Source organism: Canis lupus, chromosome X (assembly GCF_011100685.1).
Source record: "Canis lupus familiaris isolate Mischka breed German Shepherd chromosome X, alternate assembly UU_Cfam_GSD_1.0, whole genome shotgun sequence".
In the NCBI taxonomy this organism is placed as follows: domain Eukaryota; kingdom Metazoa; phylum Chordata; class Mammalia; order Carnivora; family Canidae; genus Canis; species Canis lupus.
Genome location: NC_049260.1, coordinates 86,469,059 through 86,486,829, shown reverse-complemented (window position 1 = coordinate 86,486,829; position 17,771 = coordinate 86,469,059). Strand labels below are relative to the sequence as shown.

Genomic DNA, 17,771 nt, shown 5'->3' with positions numbered 1-17,771 from the left:
ATTCTGTACACCATCAGGTTGCTCTTCATAAAACACCATTTTCATCAGTTCCCCCAAACCTCCAAAAGAACAATTTCTATTTGTTTTAGTCCATATTCAAAGTTCCTCAAAATTCTAGCCCTACCTTACAAAGCTGAACTAAACCTTACCTAGCCTAAACAAATGAATAAACAAACATTTCCTGGCCTCTACACAAACTGTCTACTCGGTCTGAAAACAAACCAGAGTTTTTCAGACTGTAAACTCTTGTAATGTTATTATCCCACAACCTTGGAATACCCTCTACTAACTTCTCTACCTATATTGACTTCATTGAACACATACTATATACCTCCTATGGCAATCAAAGTTCATTCTGCTCCCGACCTTCTCTTCCCTATTACAGTGAGCATGGTTACAGCGACCATATAGTCAGGATCAGATGACAATTTGGCAAATGTATCTGTGCTATGGGACAATCAAGGAGACACTACTTAAAATGGAGGCTATTCACTCCTCTGAATTGTATGGGAGAACTCCTTGCCTCATTAGTTTACCATGTTGTCTGTCCAGCTTCACTGGAGGTATTGGAGGCTGAAGTACCCCTCAAGGCACCAATCACATGGTAGATATGCACTAGTTTTTTCAGTGTTTGTGTTAGGACTAGCGGCTGATGCTCTTTGTTGGAGTTTGGCAACATTATTTAGGTGTGGCCCATCCTCTAACTAAGAAGGCAGTGCACAAGGAAAATTAATGAGAGTAGACTAAATTCCGCAGAAAATACATTGTAACAGAGGAGATGAGCCCTTCTGCTGAGTAAGCTGAGCCCTAGTAAGGTGATCCTGCCTTCTTCTGAAGAGCTATGGAAAGAAATCACCTTGTGGGTGGTGAAACAGTTAGTCTTCATTTGCAGGGGGGGGTTTAAGTGTCTCTATGGCTTTTGTCTGCCACAAAAATCTCCCCATATATAACATCTGCTCCTTCTTCAAATTACCTCAGCATTTTTCTAAGACGCTGTGAATATGAGCAAGGAGCTCTCACTTTTCGAAAGTGTCCAGCCAAGCCAAAGGGACATTAACTAGAGGTAGGTGGGGAAGTGGACCAAGAAGCTGGTCTCACCAAAGGAAGTTAGTTTATTCCCTGGGAAAGAAATGAAATGTGAGTTGAGTTCAAGAGGTAGAACAAAAACCATTTAAACTCCTCACGGCTAGACTAGAAATTGAATGGAAGAGGTAGATGAGATGGTAAAACATGGCAATAAATAAGTCAGAAATTTCCTGTAACCTTGGGAGAGAAGATGATAGTGTCAAACTGCTTCACACTGTTTTTGGATATCAAGAGAAGCTCTAGGAAGTCAGCAAACGTTTTTCTATAAAGGGCCAGATAGTAAATGTTTTAGGTTTTACAAGCTACAAACCTATAGTCTTGGTGGTACAGTCTCCTTTTTTTTTTTTTAATGATCCTTTAAAAACATGTTTTTTAAAAAAATATTTTATTTATCTATTTGACAGAGAGAGAATGTGATTGAGCACAAACAGGGGGAACAGCAGAGGGAGGAGAGGGAGAAGTAGCAGGCTCTCCACTGAGCAGGGAGCCTGATGTGGGGGCTCGATTCCAGGACCCTAGGACCATGACCTGAGTCTAAAGCAGATGTTTAACCGCTGAGCCACCCAGGTACCCCTAAAAACACTTTTTTGTTTTGTTTTGTTTTTTAATTGTAGCAGCAGTTTGTCCACCTTTACTCTAAAAGATGCTATATGTGTAAATTTCAGTTAGATTTCAACTTGAAAAATTCTCTTCTTGTGGTTAAGATTAACTGCAGAATGGGCAGTGGAAACCCTCTAGGGTAAATATGAAGATGATTTTGAATGAGGGAAAGACTAAAACCTAAGACTGACTAACTAGGGATCCTCAGCCAGCAAAGAAAGCAAGTACTCTCAGCCCTGAGTGGCTAGCTGGAGGAGGGGAGCAGGTTTGAGTGAACCTAAGTCTGTGCAAAAGCTGTTCAAAGTGGGGGGAAAATAGGACTGTGATTTGAGCAGGACAGTGAGCATCTGGCCAAATTAAAGCTGGGGAACTCCCTCAGGAGCCTTCAGAACAGACCCAAACACAGTCTGGAAGCCGGGGTCAAAGAGAGGCAAATTTTGAGGGTGTTTTTTGACCACAAAGGCTGGGGGAAGTCCTGGGCTTTGTAATTACCAAGCAACTAAGACTGCACTTTGGGAATAAGTGAAATTTCTGCAAAATGTAACTTACCTGCCTAGGATCAGTCTAAAATACCATAAGGGGTACACCCTGATGGATGGAAAGAAATTATGCCTGAAAAATTGGAGTCTGGGGACACTGGGAGTTCTGGTGCAACAGAGGAAGAGGTTAGAAAGGTTGCCTTTCCCCTTCCCCCACAGGAACCACTTTTCACTAGGGAGCACAAAGCAGGCCAGAAGGTAGAAACTACAGACTTTCTAAAGCACACCTGACAAATATGCTTATGAGAAACCAAGGGAGGAGCTCCCCCCTCAAATGCTGACTGAAAAGACCTGAGGGCAACAAGTCTTAAACTGAGATCAACTTGTCAGGAAGATAGGAAGAACAATGCCTCCCTCACCCAGCTATAGCCCAGGGCTAGAGTGCTCAGAACTGAATAAATGCTCAGTGCCTAATTGGGAGGAGGAAGGGTTAGTGTGGGTGGTAACCACACTTACCACAGGTGTGCTGAAAATAACCCTATATTTCAGTTTCCACAGTGTTTCCACAACCACTGTTTGATTTGAAGCTCACAAGCCAGTGTGATCCTAAGATAGGACAGAGATTATTTTCCCAAGTTTTACAAGACAATGAAACTGAGGCTCTGAAGGGTTGAGCTTGGTGCCCAAGTTCACACAGCTTTCAAATAACAGCAGCACACTCAAATCTCTCAATATTCCAAGTGCAATGCTCATTGAGAATTTAAAAGGCTCTTAAAGATTTATTTATTTATTTATTTATTTATTTATTTATTTATTTATTTGAAAGAGAGAACACTCGAGAGCGGGTGTTGGGGGAGGCAGTGGGAGAGGGAGAGAGAATCGCAAGCAGACTCTGCACTGAGTGTGGAACCTGACTCTGGGCTCAATCTCAGCACCCTGAGATCATGACCTGAGGTGAAACCAAGAGTCTGATGCTCCACTGACTGAGCCACCCAGGCCCCACTGAAAGGGCTTTTAAATGGAAACAGTTCCAAAGCCAGAGTCTGCATTCTCAAGAAAATGTTGAGGCTAACCTAAGAAAGCCACAAAGATGGAGTTGGGATAGTTTTTCATCCCAACCCCTTCATACCCAGGGTTTTCACCTGAAGCAGAAGGATACACTAAGCCATGACTTAACCTGCTCAGTTTGTTACAGATGCTGAGAAAAATAGCTTTGATTTTGGATTTAAATGCAAAGTAGGATGGGGGAATTGAAAAGGGTTATAAATGACTCCTGTGCTAGGTGTGGGGGATACAGCAGCAATTAGGACACTGTCTATGACCTCAGGGGAACCTCAAGTCTAGTTGGGAATCCCAAGATAAATAGCTACAAAACAATGTGATAATTAATCTGATAGAGAGGGGAACTAGGATGAGAACTGAAGCCCAGAGAAAGAGGGGCAGGAAGTCCCACAGCACACCACCATGCTTCCCTAACACACTGACCCAATGCCTATCCCACTCCAGTACAAGAGGGGAGCAGTAATGCTGGAAATGTGATAGTACATGAAACGTGACCCCTCGTGAAATGAACTACATACATTGTAAAACGTTAAGTCATGGCTCTATTGTTCTATTACAAGATGTAAACTGCAATTTTTTTTTATCAAGCTAGACACTATAAACTGAAAATCTATGAGCAGTATTCCCTTCTTTTCTACCTTCTGACACTATGCTTCTAGAAAGGAGGCTATGGCACTGGAAGGGTGGAACACCAAACTTGAGTTAAAAGTCTGGTTGGTTAACATCACCTGGGTAGGAGCATGACTGGAGTGCTTATAGGGTAATGTTATGTTCCCAGATTTATGCTCTTTGATCTCCTGGAGATAATGAAGGAGGAAAATTTATCCAAATGGAGCTTCAACCTACTGGCTTAATTTTGTCACAAATGGAACTGCTGTTGAGGAAACCATAGTAGAAAAAATATTGTCACTTAGGATGGAAAAACTCATACAAGTTTCCTGCTATTACCTTATTGCAAGAATCTCAAGTTCAAGCCATCTATTGTCTTTTACATTGAAATTACTTGGCTTCACCAAAGTTTCTTTGTTTCTTTTTGTCGATCCTTGGTATAGAAATTTAAGCTTGTGTAGAAATCACCTGGTTTCACAGACGGTGATTACTTTATTAAATAAAAATAATAATAGCTACTATTTATTGAGTACCCACCATGTTCCAGGCCTGTGTGGACAACATCATGAAACCTCACAGATTTAAAAGTCTACCGGCCATTCCTACACCCCTGCAACATATAATCTTCCTAAGTGCAGGCATTTAGCCTGTTTTGTTTACCAGTGCATCCCAAGTGCTTAGAAAAGCGTTGAAAACATAGTGGATCCTCAATACATAGCCAATAGATTATAAAATTGAGCCTTGAGAGGTTAAGTGATTTATCCAAAGTCACATAATCAATTGAATATGGGGATCTTAACCCAGTTCTATCTTAATGACAATCTCTTTGTTTCTTCCACAACACTAGGCTGCCTTTTGGTAAATGCGTTCCTGGTTTACGGTTGTGATGGAGGCATACGAAGTGACTCCATCCATAAAGTCATCTGGAACCATCTTCTTGCCATCAAAGTTACTGGTGTCTTTCTAATTCAACTATTCTCCGGCACTCATGCCTGAACTACCTTTCTTCTAATCTCAAAGCATTCATTTGCTAGGCACCAAATAAACATACCACCTTCTGCAGAGACAGTTCACACCCACATTTCCACACCACTCTTCAAAACTCTCCATTTATACACCAAGATCAAGGCACTGGGCAAAAGAAGGATGTGGATGACACTTCTGATACAGCTCCCTACTCTGGCATTCAGAAAACTTGTCAGCACTCTGACAAATGTCAGCAGTAGAGAGTTGCAAGGAACCCCAACCATCATCTAGCTCAATGCCTCAACTAGTGCTGGAGTAATTCTAAAAAATTACTAATTCAGGCCAGTCCATGGGTATCACTAAGGGGGTAGGCAAGAGAGTGCCAGGATGTATGCAAAATTACAGGATAAGCCTGAAGCTTCTTCCTGGACCAATAATTTTCTAGATTGGAAGACAAAGTTAAATAATTCACCTACTGAATAAATATCACTTTTATATTTAAACCACTTCTGATATAGTTTATCACATAGAATACCCAACTCAGACTAATGTTTAAAGATAAACAGGAGACTGGGGTACAGGTTACTGCTCAGGGAGTATTTCCTTGAAGAAGTGATATTTGAATTGTGGCCTGATGAGTAAGATTCAGTTAGCAAGGGGAAGAGAAGGAAGAGAATGGAACAAAGGGAGGTATGTGTTGTGTCCTTGGCAGGGAGAATAACATGTGTAAGAGTTCTAGGATGGGGAAAAATGCAGGATTTAAAGAGGTGGAGGCCTGAGTGCCCTAGGCCCACACTCCACAGTGAGAATGTTCTATTATCCCAAGATCTCTTGCAGCCCCTCCTAGGAGTCCTTTTTGCTCACATCCTGCCAAAACGCTGAAAATCATGGGGGAGGAGGTCCAACAGCCTGGAACTGAGATGTTCACAGCTGCTCCAGCATCACCCCCAAATTCCTTAGCTAAGACCAGGAAGCCAGGAACACATAGTTATCATTGCTTAAGGATTTTTAACACATTTGCTAAAACCATCCACTCATTTAGATTAGAAACTGCTTGGTATAAAAGTAAACTAGTCAGGGGGATCTCTGGGTGGCTCAGCGGTTTGGCGCCTGCCTTTGGCCCAGGGGGCGATCCTGGAGTCCTGGGATTGAGTCCTGCATCGGGCTCCCAGCATGGAACCTGCTCTCCCTCTGCCTGTGTCTCTGCCTCTCTCTGTCTCTCTATCATGAAAAAATAAATAAAATCTTAAAAAAGTAAACTAGTCAGCGCATTGTACACACCATTGCAAGTAACAATATCAGCTAATATTTATATATTTGATCTTCACCATCACTTTTTGAAATAGGTGCTCTTATGGGTGCCTGGGAGGCTCAGTCAGTTGATCATGGCTCAGGTCATGATCCCGGAGTCCTGAGATTGAGCCCCACATCAGGCTCTCTGCTCAGAGCCTGATTCTCCCTCTCTCTCTGTCACTCTGCCTACTTGTGCTCTCTGTGTCAAATAAATAAATAAATCTTAAAAAGAAACTGATGCTATTATTACTTTTATTTTATGAATGAGGAAACAGGCTCCAAATGTACCCAGAGTCACATAGCTAGTGAGCAACAGAACAAAGACTATGACACCAGGTCCCTCTGGTGCTAAAACCCATATACTTAATACCATGCTGCCCTTCTGAGCAGGGTTTGTAGGGAAGAGAAATTATGAGGACCTTAAACCCTGCAGGCCACTAAGGAAACCTGTTGTTCTACCCCCTGGGATTCCCTAAGATTGGATGGAGGGTCATGAAGAAATAAACTGTGTCAACTAGCTACCAAATGCCGGGCCTTGTGATAGGTAACCCTAAATGTGTTATTTCATTTAATCTTAAGAGCAACTCCTCATGGTGGAGAAATTATTATCCCCTATTTATACATGTGGGAATCATGGCCCAGAGTGGTTAGGCTATTTACCTCTTTGGTGAGTCCTGGAGCTGTGACCAGAATCCAGGCTTTAGCGATTCCCAAAGTCTGTACCCTTTCCATCAGAGTACATCAAAGATGGCTTAATATTTAACCCTTCCCCGGTTATATATTTGCACTTTAACAGGGGTATTTCTTGTGTGAATCTCACAGGACCATGGCAGACTGGGAAGCAAGGCTGAGTGGGGACGGCAGGGTGGGCCTGCCTTAAATCACACCGGAATGGCATTGACCTACCTTCTTCCTGTAGTTCCTGAAGTGGGGCCATGTGCCAGGGAAGATAAATCTCCACTCCTGTCCCAGGCTTCTTCTCCTTCAACTGGGATAACAACTCTCAGACATTCTGGCAACCATAGAAACGGAGAGAGAGAGAGATTGAGAGAGAGAGAGGAATCAATCAAGAGTTTATTTGCAAAGGGTAATGTCAGAGGACGGACTTCCTTTAAATCCTGCTAACTCTGTACAGTTAAAAAGGTTACTGGCTCAGGAATTTGATTTCCCCCTGACTTGCTTTCAGTGGTTTGTTTTTTATCATTGATCAGATCATATTCTTTCTCTCATCCCACCACCTACCTTTTGCAACGCAGACTTGGATGTGTGTTCTTAGGTCTTCCCACCTCTCTCTTGCTCTGGCTAACCTAGGACTTTGCAAACAAACCCTACTGAGAAGTATGGACAGCCTGGGCCTTTCCAAAATCTCAAGCTGCTGAAGGAGATATGGTATTTAGTTAAGCTGAAGTGAAGCCCTGCATAAATCATAAAGAGGCCAACCTGGGTTACTCAAACAGGACCCTAGGAGGTGCTTGGGGAATAGTCTTGCAGGCAGCTTTATTTTTCTACAGCCGATTTACTTCCAAAATGCTGGGGCCCATGAGTACCCCAGGATTAACTTGGCTCCCAGATGCTGGAGCGGGTCTTGGCCTTGGAGCACAGTTCTGGTGTTGTTTCCTGAATTCCCACATTGCTGTTTTCCACACATGGATCAGGCTTCATACTTCCTGTGTCTGGACCGTTTGTGTGTGTGTGTGTGTGTGTGTGTGTGTGTGTGAGTTTGTGTTTATATACTTGCAAAGGGTGGAAAGTGGGGAAGAGGGATCCAAAAGGAAGAGTTTATGTTTCATATGCGTCCCTTTGTTCCCTTCCTGTTCAGATAAAGCTGCTATATTCTGATCAGCTGGCTTCTGCATGTGCAGGGCTAGTATCCCCGTGCATAAATAGGAGTGAGTTTAGGAGTTGTCCTGAAGAAGGCTACTTCTCAGTGTTTGGCTAATATATTTTGTAGGGTGTGTTTTGGGGGCAGGGGAGGGAGAGTTATGTGGGGTCTTAAATCCTTAGGATTTATTTTCCCTGGTGTACGTGCTTGCCTCTGCTTTTGTTTCTAGATGCATTTAAATGATTTAGTTGTTCACCAGGCAATTAGAGGAAGATGTGCTCATTTCACACTCCCAGTTGACTTGGTGGGTGGAGGAGAATGCCACTCAACACAAAGCACTATGGTTTTGTGGTCTTTCCCTCTAGAAGAACCTAGCCAGGGATGGAGGAATAGATTACAAGCCATGTTCTCCTTCCTACTTTTCCGGTACACTGGGCCAAAGACTGCATGCAAAGGGCAGATTTTCAAAAATTAAAACATTTCTTAATTGTCTAAATTAAAAACCAGGAAATTTTACAATGAAACATTTCACTTCTGGTTTCTCTTGACAAATCACAAGTCCTGGACACATGGAGCCTGCATTTCCCATGGTGTCGACCAAGCTGCTCCCTTTGCATGCCTGCTTTGCTGCCCAGAAGAAGGCAGCCTTGATCATTACCCTTGCCTCCTGACACCTAGCCTGAGGGTTGTCACCTCTAAAAAATTTTTTTATTACAGTCAAATACACGTAAAATAAAATTTATCAGTTTAGCAATTTTTTAAGCATACAATTCAGTGGCACTAAATACATTCCAAATGTTGTATAACCATCACCACAATCTATTTCCAGAACTTTTTCATTATCCCAAATAGCAACTGTGGTCATTAAACAGTAACTCTGCATTCTTCCCTCTCCTCAGGCCCTGATCAGCACTAGGCTACCCTCTGCCTCTATGAATTTGCCTATTCTAGGCACCTCATACAAGTGGAATTGTACATTTGTCCTTTTGTGTGTGGCTTCTTTAACTTAGCGTAATGTTTTTAAGGGAGAAACTGATTTTTTAAGTTGCCTTCTTTTTTTTTAAGAGCATAGACACTGGTTTTTATTGCACATTAAAGGAGCAGTTGCATTTTAGTGGGGGGAGGAGGCCAAATGGGTCAGGTGGTTTGGTGTAGAGGCTCTTTATTTACAAGCTTAAAATGATCATTATATCCATTATTAATACATGGAAGGTCTTGATGTACTTGGGCAACCTAGTGTCTTTACGCAGGTGTTTTAGTTAGTGGCTAATTCTCCTGGTATCTCCCAGACGCCTCAACAGATTTTATAGTCAGGATATGAAGACACAGGGATGCTCCAGGGATTAGTTAAATGTGTGTGGCATACTTTGCTGTATAAACTCACTCTCTGGAACTAGTTTTCACTCCCTGCTCTCAACTTCCACAGCTTTTACTGTCAATCCCATTCATTTAACACTTAGCACACGCTTGTTAGTTGTCTTTTTCTGTACATACCCTTGAAGGCAGGAGCCAAGTCTCATCTCCCTTTGTTTTCTCAGTCCTGTCCATAATAGCAGCTTGATCAATGTTTGTTGATGTTGGCCTTCCCCTCCCCCTTCCTTTTAAGTAGAGCTGGCAAAGCATAACTTTAAATTCAAACCCAGTTTAAACAAACTGCAGGGTTTTCAGGGTAAAAACAAAAGGAAGTCTTGCGTGGCAGGAGAGAAGGAACACCTAAGACTCTTGAAGAACTGGGCCAAGCCCAGGTACCAAAAAACCTGTTGTTTGCCACAGGCCTAAGAAGTGACTCATGCATAGCCTGAATCTACCATTAAATTCAGAGCTCTGTTCACTCTACTCCATCAAAATTCACATTTGGAGAAGAACAGTAATGCCCCAGGCAGGATCTGAGGGGGGTATTAAAGGATTTAAGTATTTTAGGGGTTTCCATTGCAGGAAGGCCCTAGTAGCTGTAGGGAAGACAGGCTGGAACGGTCTTTTGAGGGCAACTTCAAAGCCGGGGACAGACATTCGACAAAGAGCTACCACGCCTTTGCCACTAGGATTTGCTTCCCAGCCTTTTCCGTAATGGCAAAAGATGGGAACTAGCCTCAGTGTCCTCTCAATAGGGGGACACATAAAAGAATCTTGGCACATTTGTGCAATGGAACATTGAGCTCTCATGAAAAAGAACTAAGTAAAGGAAGTTATACTGAGATGGAAGGATATTAAGAAATGTTGAGTAAAGAAATCCAAGGGGTGCTGTGACTGATGATCCCACTTATAAGGAGCAAAAATGGAACATCTCTATGTCAATAATATATTTTGAAGATTACACACCGGCAGAGAGAAGGGGAGAAAGGGACTATAAGAACAGAGTGGTCGAGAAGAACTCTTTACCCCTTAAGGTACAGGATTGATTTTATCATGTGCATATAGAACTTTTTCCATTTTTCCAGCATTGTTTATTTTAACAAGTATCCCCCTGCTGCCACTATGATCAGTAGGAGTCTGCAGCATATACCCCCGCCCTGTCTCTGCCATCCACTCTTCCAAATAAGGCTGGAATAATCTTCCCTTGCCTCACAAGCCAGGTGCCTCCATGTCTTTAACACTCAAAATCTTACTTTCCCCATTAAAAATCACCCAAATAACTTCACCTCACCCATCTCCTGAATTATACCAAGAATCCATCTTGCCCATGTTCCTGCTTCTGAATCTTTGAGCACCCTGCACATCCAGGCTACCCCACCGCATGCCAGGAGCCTATTACTCTTCCTGGACCCCGTTATATTCTAGGACCCCGTTCACAGTCAGGTAGTGTTTCCTTTGTGCACATTTCCTCTTATGTGCTGTGATCCATGGCCTCTCAGGAGGCTCCCTTTGGGCAGGCTTGAATTGGAAGTCGTTTTTTTTCACAGGCATGAGTTCATCATAATAGCTCTGCATTGTCAAGACCTTTACAACTAGACTCATTTTCATCTTGTAACGTTTTCTAGGAAATATGGATCTGCAGAGAATGGTGATTTTCATGGTAAGTGTTCCCTCATGTTTGTTTTCACAAGCTCACTTCGGAGATACACAGCATGATTTCCTCTTTCAGTACCAGCACGACAATAGATTTAGGTCCTGGCGCCACTGCAGAACTGTTTAAAAGAGAAATCTCACCCACCCTGGTTAGGAAAGGGATAATTTATTATTTTAATTGTGGGGATCTGACTTCATATCCACCCTCAAAAGTGTAGGAAAAGAATTCACTTTTAAAAATAAAGTCACAAAGCCTACACACCTTGGATGTAGATGCTTAAAACAGATGAGCAGAACATTTGATTTTCCTGGACACATTCAAGACTGTTCACCATGGGACATATACAAGGAGGAAGACATACATGTGTGGAGTGCTCTGTGGTTTGCAGTTTTCACACACATTTCATTTTATTTTCATATGCCAATGTTGTTAATAGGGTATGTCCTACAGCTTTTATTTACAGATAGAAAGATTAAGGCTCGGGAAAGTCAAGCGACTCAAAAAAGTTGCACAACTGGCTGTTAAGTGCTACAGTCCAAAGTGAGTTCCTCCCTTCCAAGTTCCGTGTCATTCTGCTACCCCTACAGTGTTCCTTTGGGCTTTTGTTTCCCAGATGTAAAAATGGTAGATTTTCAGTGTCCCAGGATGCTGTTCTTAACTGTCTGTGCTCTCAGGCAGGATCAGTTTTTCGCAGCCGGGAAACGTGAACACCACAGTGATACTTGACGTACTTCTTGCCCCTCCGGGCCTCATGAATTAAGGGGAAAGAAAAGCTACCTATTTGGGAATAGCGGGCCAGACCTTGCCACAAAGGTGTACGGGAGCCAGCCGACGACACACTGTCGCACTCTCTCGGGAGACCGAGAAACCTAGCGTCTCTTCTTTCTCTGCTCAGCAGTAGCCGGGGGGGTGGGGGGGAGATGGAGAGCGAGACAATAGTCTCTTGTTCAGTTTTATTAATTTTGAGAGAGGGTGGGACAAAAAGATCGGACCGACGACGCAAGTGACCAATCCCGACCGAATCCTGGACGGGGATTCGCCAATCCGGAGCAGCGAAAGAACGCCGGGTGAGACTTAACTCTTCACCGCCCGCCCCTCCCAGGCCGGCCCTCCCAGACCGCCCCGGAGGCGGAGACTCCGCGGAGCCCCGCCCACACCGTCCCCGCTGCCAACGCGGCCCGCCAAAGGGAAGGGGGGCGGGCATGCGGGGGTGGGGTGGGAACGGGGAGGCTACCGGCAGCAGAGGAAGAAAGAAGGGTGTCGCGCAAAGCTGCGACCTGGGTGGGGGCCTGCTGGTCATAGGAAGCAAGAAGGGAAGGAAAACAGAGGAGCGCTGCTCCTTCCTGCATTATTTTGAGCAAGCTTTGCGAGAAGCTGCTTTTCAGCATTTCTATTTGTGTTTCTTCCTCCCGCTGTGGGGCGGGGGGCTGCACGGGCTCTCCCACGCACCTCCCCTCCGCTGGTGTCGTAGATTATTGTTGGAGTCTTTGCAGAACCCTTTCTTTCCCCCCAGCCAGCGCTTCCGTAGCCTCTCAGGACCCAGTCAGCGCGTTGAGCCACGTTAGCGGGTGGACGAGAACTAGGACCCTTCGCATTCGCTGGAGTGGCTCGACCCCGCCGTTCAATTGTTTGAAACTTCCCCGCCCCCTGGCCCCGCCTCTCTTCCGCCCCCCGCCCCTCCAGGGTCCTGGACGGCTCCCTTCCTTCATTCCCCGCCCTCTACTCCGCCCCACTCTCCAGTCCACCCCCTCCCACTCCTCCCCCCCGCTCCTGGGCGGTCCTAGCCGCGCACCGCAAGAAGAAAAGCCACCCATTCGTCCTCCTCCCCTACCTCCCATCCTTTGCCCAGGAGCTGCCTTCATCGCAGTCACGCCCCTTCCTTCCGAGGAGCTTTCTGGCTGCCCAAGCTGGTAGACCCCCTGATTTATTATTCCTCCATCTCCTCTCTGTTCTGCCTTATCCTCTCTTAGTTCTCACCGCCCCCTCCAGCCCCCACCTCCAGCCTGTCTTGCGTCCGACCATCTGCTGCTCCACCCTCTGGCCCGGTATCCTGCCTGTCCACTGCCACCAAGGAGAGCCCGGACGGAGCAGTGAGGAGCGGAGCAGCCGGAGTTGGGGCTTCCCCCTGCCCATCCCTGGCCTCCGGCCCGGGACCGAAGCCACTTGAGCGAGCAGAGAGTCGTCACCTTGTCTTCGGTGCCTTCAGGGGTAGGAGAAGCATGGTTACTTTACGCGGGGAACTGGGGCAGGAATCCATGGTGGCATGAACTTGATCGTGCCCTCGGCGTGAGTGAGTTGATCTAGATGTGTGTGGTGATGCCCGTGTGTTCTACTTTCTTTGCAGCTGGCCGTTGAGTTTTCCAGGATGAGCAGCAACTTAAATCGGTTAAAGAGTGTGCGCTCCTCTCCCGTCCTACGGAGATGCTAGTGGGTACCACTACTTGATGGTACTTTTACTTCCTTGCTCCTGGGACCCTTGTAGGTCCCTAGGTGATTAAGCACAAAAAGGAATGAGGGAACTTCAGGTCTACATTTACTAAGGAGGAATGTGTGCGCTTATCTCAGATTGCAAGATGCGTTCCTCCCTAAATGCTTAGAGTTGGGGTGGGGGCCCACACTGCCCTCCGCCGGGGGCTGTGAATTCTTGAAGTCCTAAAGTCTGGGAGTAATCTACCATGCTACACTCCTTTTAGTCTGTGTGTGTGTGTGTGTGTACGTGTATGGTGGTGAGGACTGGATTGCCCAGTATCTGCTTTAGAGATGTTAGTAAGGACTTCTGCAGGATCATGCAGGTGTCTTGAGGGTCCCAAGCCCAGGTCACTGTACATTGGTGCGTTAGCAGCAGGATGGATCGATCAATATATGAAAACAAAGAAAAATGAGAGGGAAAGTGACAGTCTTTGTAGTCTGGTAAATTGCCACTAATAGTAGTTTAATAATCATCTGCAGCAAGGGACTAGATACAATTAAATGAGAGAGGAAAGGGGGCGTTTGTGAGAAACAGCATTAGCAATCTCTAGCATGTGTTTTAGAAAGAATCGTAGTTATGTCTAATGTAGCTCTCCTTCCTCCTTCCGTTTGCCACCCTTACGTTAAGAGTAGAAGTTGGGAGGCGTTTAAAACTTTTTTTGGGATCCCTGGGTGGCGCAGTGGTTTAGCGCCTGCCTTTGGCCCAGGGCGCGATCCTGGAGACCCAGGATCGAGTCCCATGTTGGGCTCCCGGTGCATGGAGCCTGCTTCTCCCTCTGCCTGTGTCTCTGCCCCTCTTTCTCTCTCTGTGTGTGTGACTATCATAAATAAATAAAAAAATTAAAAAAAAACTTTTTTGAATATAACCTTTTTCCATTCAGAGAGGAAGATAATTAGTCACCATAGTCTCCAATAATGGAGGGCTAAGGTTATTTAAGTCTCCTTGAACTAGGTTTTGTGAAAAGTCCTTTCGTGGGCCAGCCTTTGTGAAGCTTTCTTGGTTAGACCTTTCAGCACCTTCATTTAGGAGCTAACAATACTTTGAAATAGCATTTTGGATGCAGGATAAATTTTCACCCATCTCCCCCCACCTCTCTCCAGTCAGGCAAGCGTGGCAAACTTAGAAGGGTGGTGGTATTTAGAGACCTGTTACCAAGATGTCACCAACCCATTGCTTGTTTGGGAACAAATCATTCACTTTATTTTTAAATAGTTGTGTTGGTTGATTTTAACGGGGGGGAAAGCAAAGCAGGAAGGGAGAGAAAGAATGTTACAGGGCGACAATTTTAAAGGCTATCGTCTTTCAGATCAGCTGGGAGGGAAAAGTTGGCCTGACCAAACTACATTTTATAACTGGCCTGGGACATTTTAATAGCCAGGTGGTTGTAGAGTAGTTGCGTCTATTTACAGATGATAACTCAGGTTCCAGTTATTCTGTATGGGTTTATCCGGTGTCATTTACAGACACTTTCTGGCACTACATCATACTTCATTTTAAGATCCTTCTTTCTTTGGAAAACTCTGTGGCTCTGTAAAATTGAAAGTGCTTTTCCTAACTTCATAGTCTAGATAGGCAGTAAATCTCTGACCATGCTTGTTGTAGAGTCACTTTTAGGGTGAAAGTGGTGGATCTGTTTACCTACGTAACAGATTCTAGAAGGAAATTTTAAAATTCGCGTTCAATGCTATTTTGGATTTGGAGATTGGAAGGTCATTTCTGGTTTGTGAGATAGGAATTATTAGACAGATGCAAACCCAAGGCACTTTGTGGAGTTGCTTTTTCTGAGGCTTTATAAAGAGTGAATTACACTGTTTCTAGAATGCCCTTAAGAACAGTCTATTCAGAGCGCAGAGGGATGGATGCTATGACCTTGAGGTCCCATTGAGTGCCAGAATTCTAAGTGGGTACATCTGCTTCTGTGCCTCTCCTAAGAGCTCTCTCCCAGGGCCTGTGCCTTCTTTAAAAGGGTGTCTTTGTAATTAAGCAGCCTGTCTCCCCCATCCCCCTTTCTTCCTTTGATCCAGCTTTTTAAGGCCTTTTTTCCATTTGGAGACAAGAGGAGTTTCTCACACTCTCCTAGTCCCCTCTTAAGGTTTCTTTTCCTTTTTTCCCCCAAAGAGTCCCCCGAAGTTCTTGGGCTGGTTAGAAGTTGTTTTGTTTTGTTGGGGTGGAGGGAATGTTACCAGTGAGGAGAGGTAGAGGATATATTCCTTCTTGGGAAATGCTTGTGGCCAGGTAGCCTCCTCCATGGAGACTGAGCATTTGGAATGCATGAGAACAGTCTATTCTTAGGGACTATCTGGAAGAAATTGTCCTTTGCACCCATTAAGTGCAGCTAAAACCCACTGAAAGGGGTGGAGAGAGGTGTGTGTGGTCGTGGCCCAGCCTTTTAGGATGGTAAGTGGGTAAATGTTCCCAAATCTCCTATTACATCACCTCTTTCCTCCATGGATTCAGTGGGTTTGGAGATCTGCTTGACAGGTTAATTAGCTTGGGACTAAACCAATTTGTTCAGAATTGTGCTCTATTGATTTCCTGTCCCCAGGAATTTTTGTTGGTGGTTTTCTATGATGAGTTGTCTTTAGTCTTTCTTACTTTTTCGTTCCTTGCTGCCTTTTGTGGACTTCGGTCCAAAATCTAGGGTCCCACCCCCAAGTCAAAGGTTAGAACTTGGTCCCAGGAACTAGGAGGGTATGAAACAGGCTGTACATCCTGCACTGCTCTCCTCCACGGTGGGCTTCTGACCCCTTTTAACCCAGAGAAAGGAGGGAAGTTGCCCTTTCCACACACAGCACACAAAATCTGAACTAAAAAAAAAAAAGGAAAAGGAAAATAAGAGGTCATCTGCTTTATAAGAGAACCCACTGCAAGTTTCATTGAAAGAACTAGCTTTCCTAGTTAGTGCCTTTGAGCTATGACTTGATAATATAAAAATTCACTATGACTGGGTCTTCTCAGAAACATCTTTATTGCATAAAGGAAGACATTAGAATTTTGTTGTAATGATTATAGCTTGAACTAAGTGAGGCCATTATTTGGCCTTTGAAATCTTTTTGTTATATGGGATGGAGTAAATTGTCTAAATAATTTTGGCTTGTAATAATGCTGACCATGTTTAGCTCCAGCCTACAGCCACTTGTAGAAGGGAGCTAGTATGACTTTCTGAAAATAAATAAGACTTTTTAAAAATTTTTTATTTATTTATGATAGTCACACAGAGAGAGAGAGAGAGGCAGAGACATAGGCAGAGGGAGAAGCAGGCTCCATGCACCGGGAGCCTGACGTGGGATTTGATCCCAGGTCTCCAGGATCGCGCCCTGGGCCAAAGGCAGGTGCTAAACTGCTGCGCCACCCAGGGACCCCAAATAAATCAGACTTAACAGATTTTGATTAGTCTAAGGATGGGACTGCCTACTCCATATAGGTAAAAAAAAAATATGTATTGTATTTGAATAACCTCAGGACCCAGAAAATTGCTTCTGGTAAATAACAGCAATTGATGCCTTTTTTAATCGAAGACTATACAATAAATTTTCCTAGTGAGCCTATTGGTGAATGGGACCTGGGCTCTAGGCTGACCTCTAACTTAGTTTACCACCCTTGGCAAGTCCTCTTGTAAATTGTGAGAAGTTGGACAGGGTGATTTTGAGAACCAGTTCTCAAAAGTTTATGGTGCCCTTCCTACACTTCTACTTGTGATGTGAATGTGAATGATTCCTCCTAGAATGAGGTACAACGATTGTTAGAGATACAATCATATAGTCATCTGGATGTTAAAAAAAGCCTAAAACTATATATCAGTATAAATGCATTGTGTTTTGTATTTTAACAACATATCAAATTAAAGAGCTACGATCCTGCCCAAAATTTCATCAAGGATCTCATCATCCTAACAGATCACCCACTTTTGTTTTTCCTGGTTCAAATCCTTGTTTCTGTACTTAACATGAATTTTACATAGGTAAAATATGTGTGTGGGGGGGCACATAGAAATTTACAAAGTTTCTTTTAAATACGACCTCACCTAACACTTAGCTTTGTAAACCTGTGTGGAAGAATGAAGTGAGAACCTGAGTACGCATGAAGAATCATGTATGTCTGTTCCTTGAGTGCCAGGAGAGACTAAGAGACTTAATAAGTAATCCCTAACCCTTTCTGTGATTCCGGGGGGTTCATATATCTAGCAAGGCTGTTCACTCCATTCCTTGGACCGCCTGTTACCCCTCCCCCATTCTTTTCAAGCAAAAAGGAAACTAGGGTCCACTGTTTACTTTGTCTAAACCATTAGCAATGGATTCTTAAATCACTGTAGCATGATATCCCATCAAGAGAGTACACATTTGGGTAGACTATAAAATTTCCCCAACGAGAAAGGAA

At 44.2% G+C, this 17,771-nt stretch overlaps 1 protein-coding gene and 1 long non-coding RNA gene across 4 annotated transcripts in view; both read left to right on the top strand.

Annotated features, from left to right (window-relative positions):
- Nucleotides 1–11,804, top strand: part of LOC102155744 — a 30,103-nt gene extending 18,299 nt beyond the window's left edge. Inside the window, exons 3-4 of one of the 2 annotated variants that reach the window (XR_005385993.1) lie at nucleotides 10,896–10,930; nucleotides 11,375–11,804. This is a non-coding gene — a long non-coding RNA (uncharacterized LOC102155744). Of the gene's footprint in view, nucleotides 1–4,683; nucleotides 6,222–10,895; nucleotides 10,931–11,374 lie in introns of those variants that run through there. The other variant, XR_005385994.1, reaches the window with a different exon arrangement.
- Nucleotides 11,805–12,713: 909 nt separating this feature from the next.
- AMOT (angiomotin) overlaps nucleotides 12,714–17,771 on the top strand; it is a 64,863-nt gene continuing 59,805 nt past the window's right edge. For both annotated transcript variants that reach the window (XM_038588107.1, XM_038588106.1), the window contains exon 1: nucleotides 12,714–13,132. The gene's annotated coding sequence lies outside the window, so the exon portion shown is untranslated. The remainder of the gene's footprint in view (nucleotides 13,133–17,771) is intronic.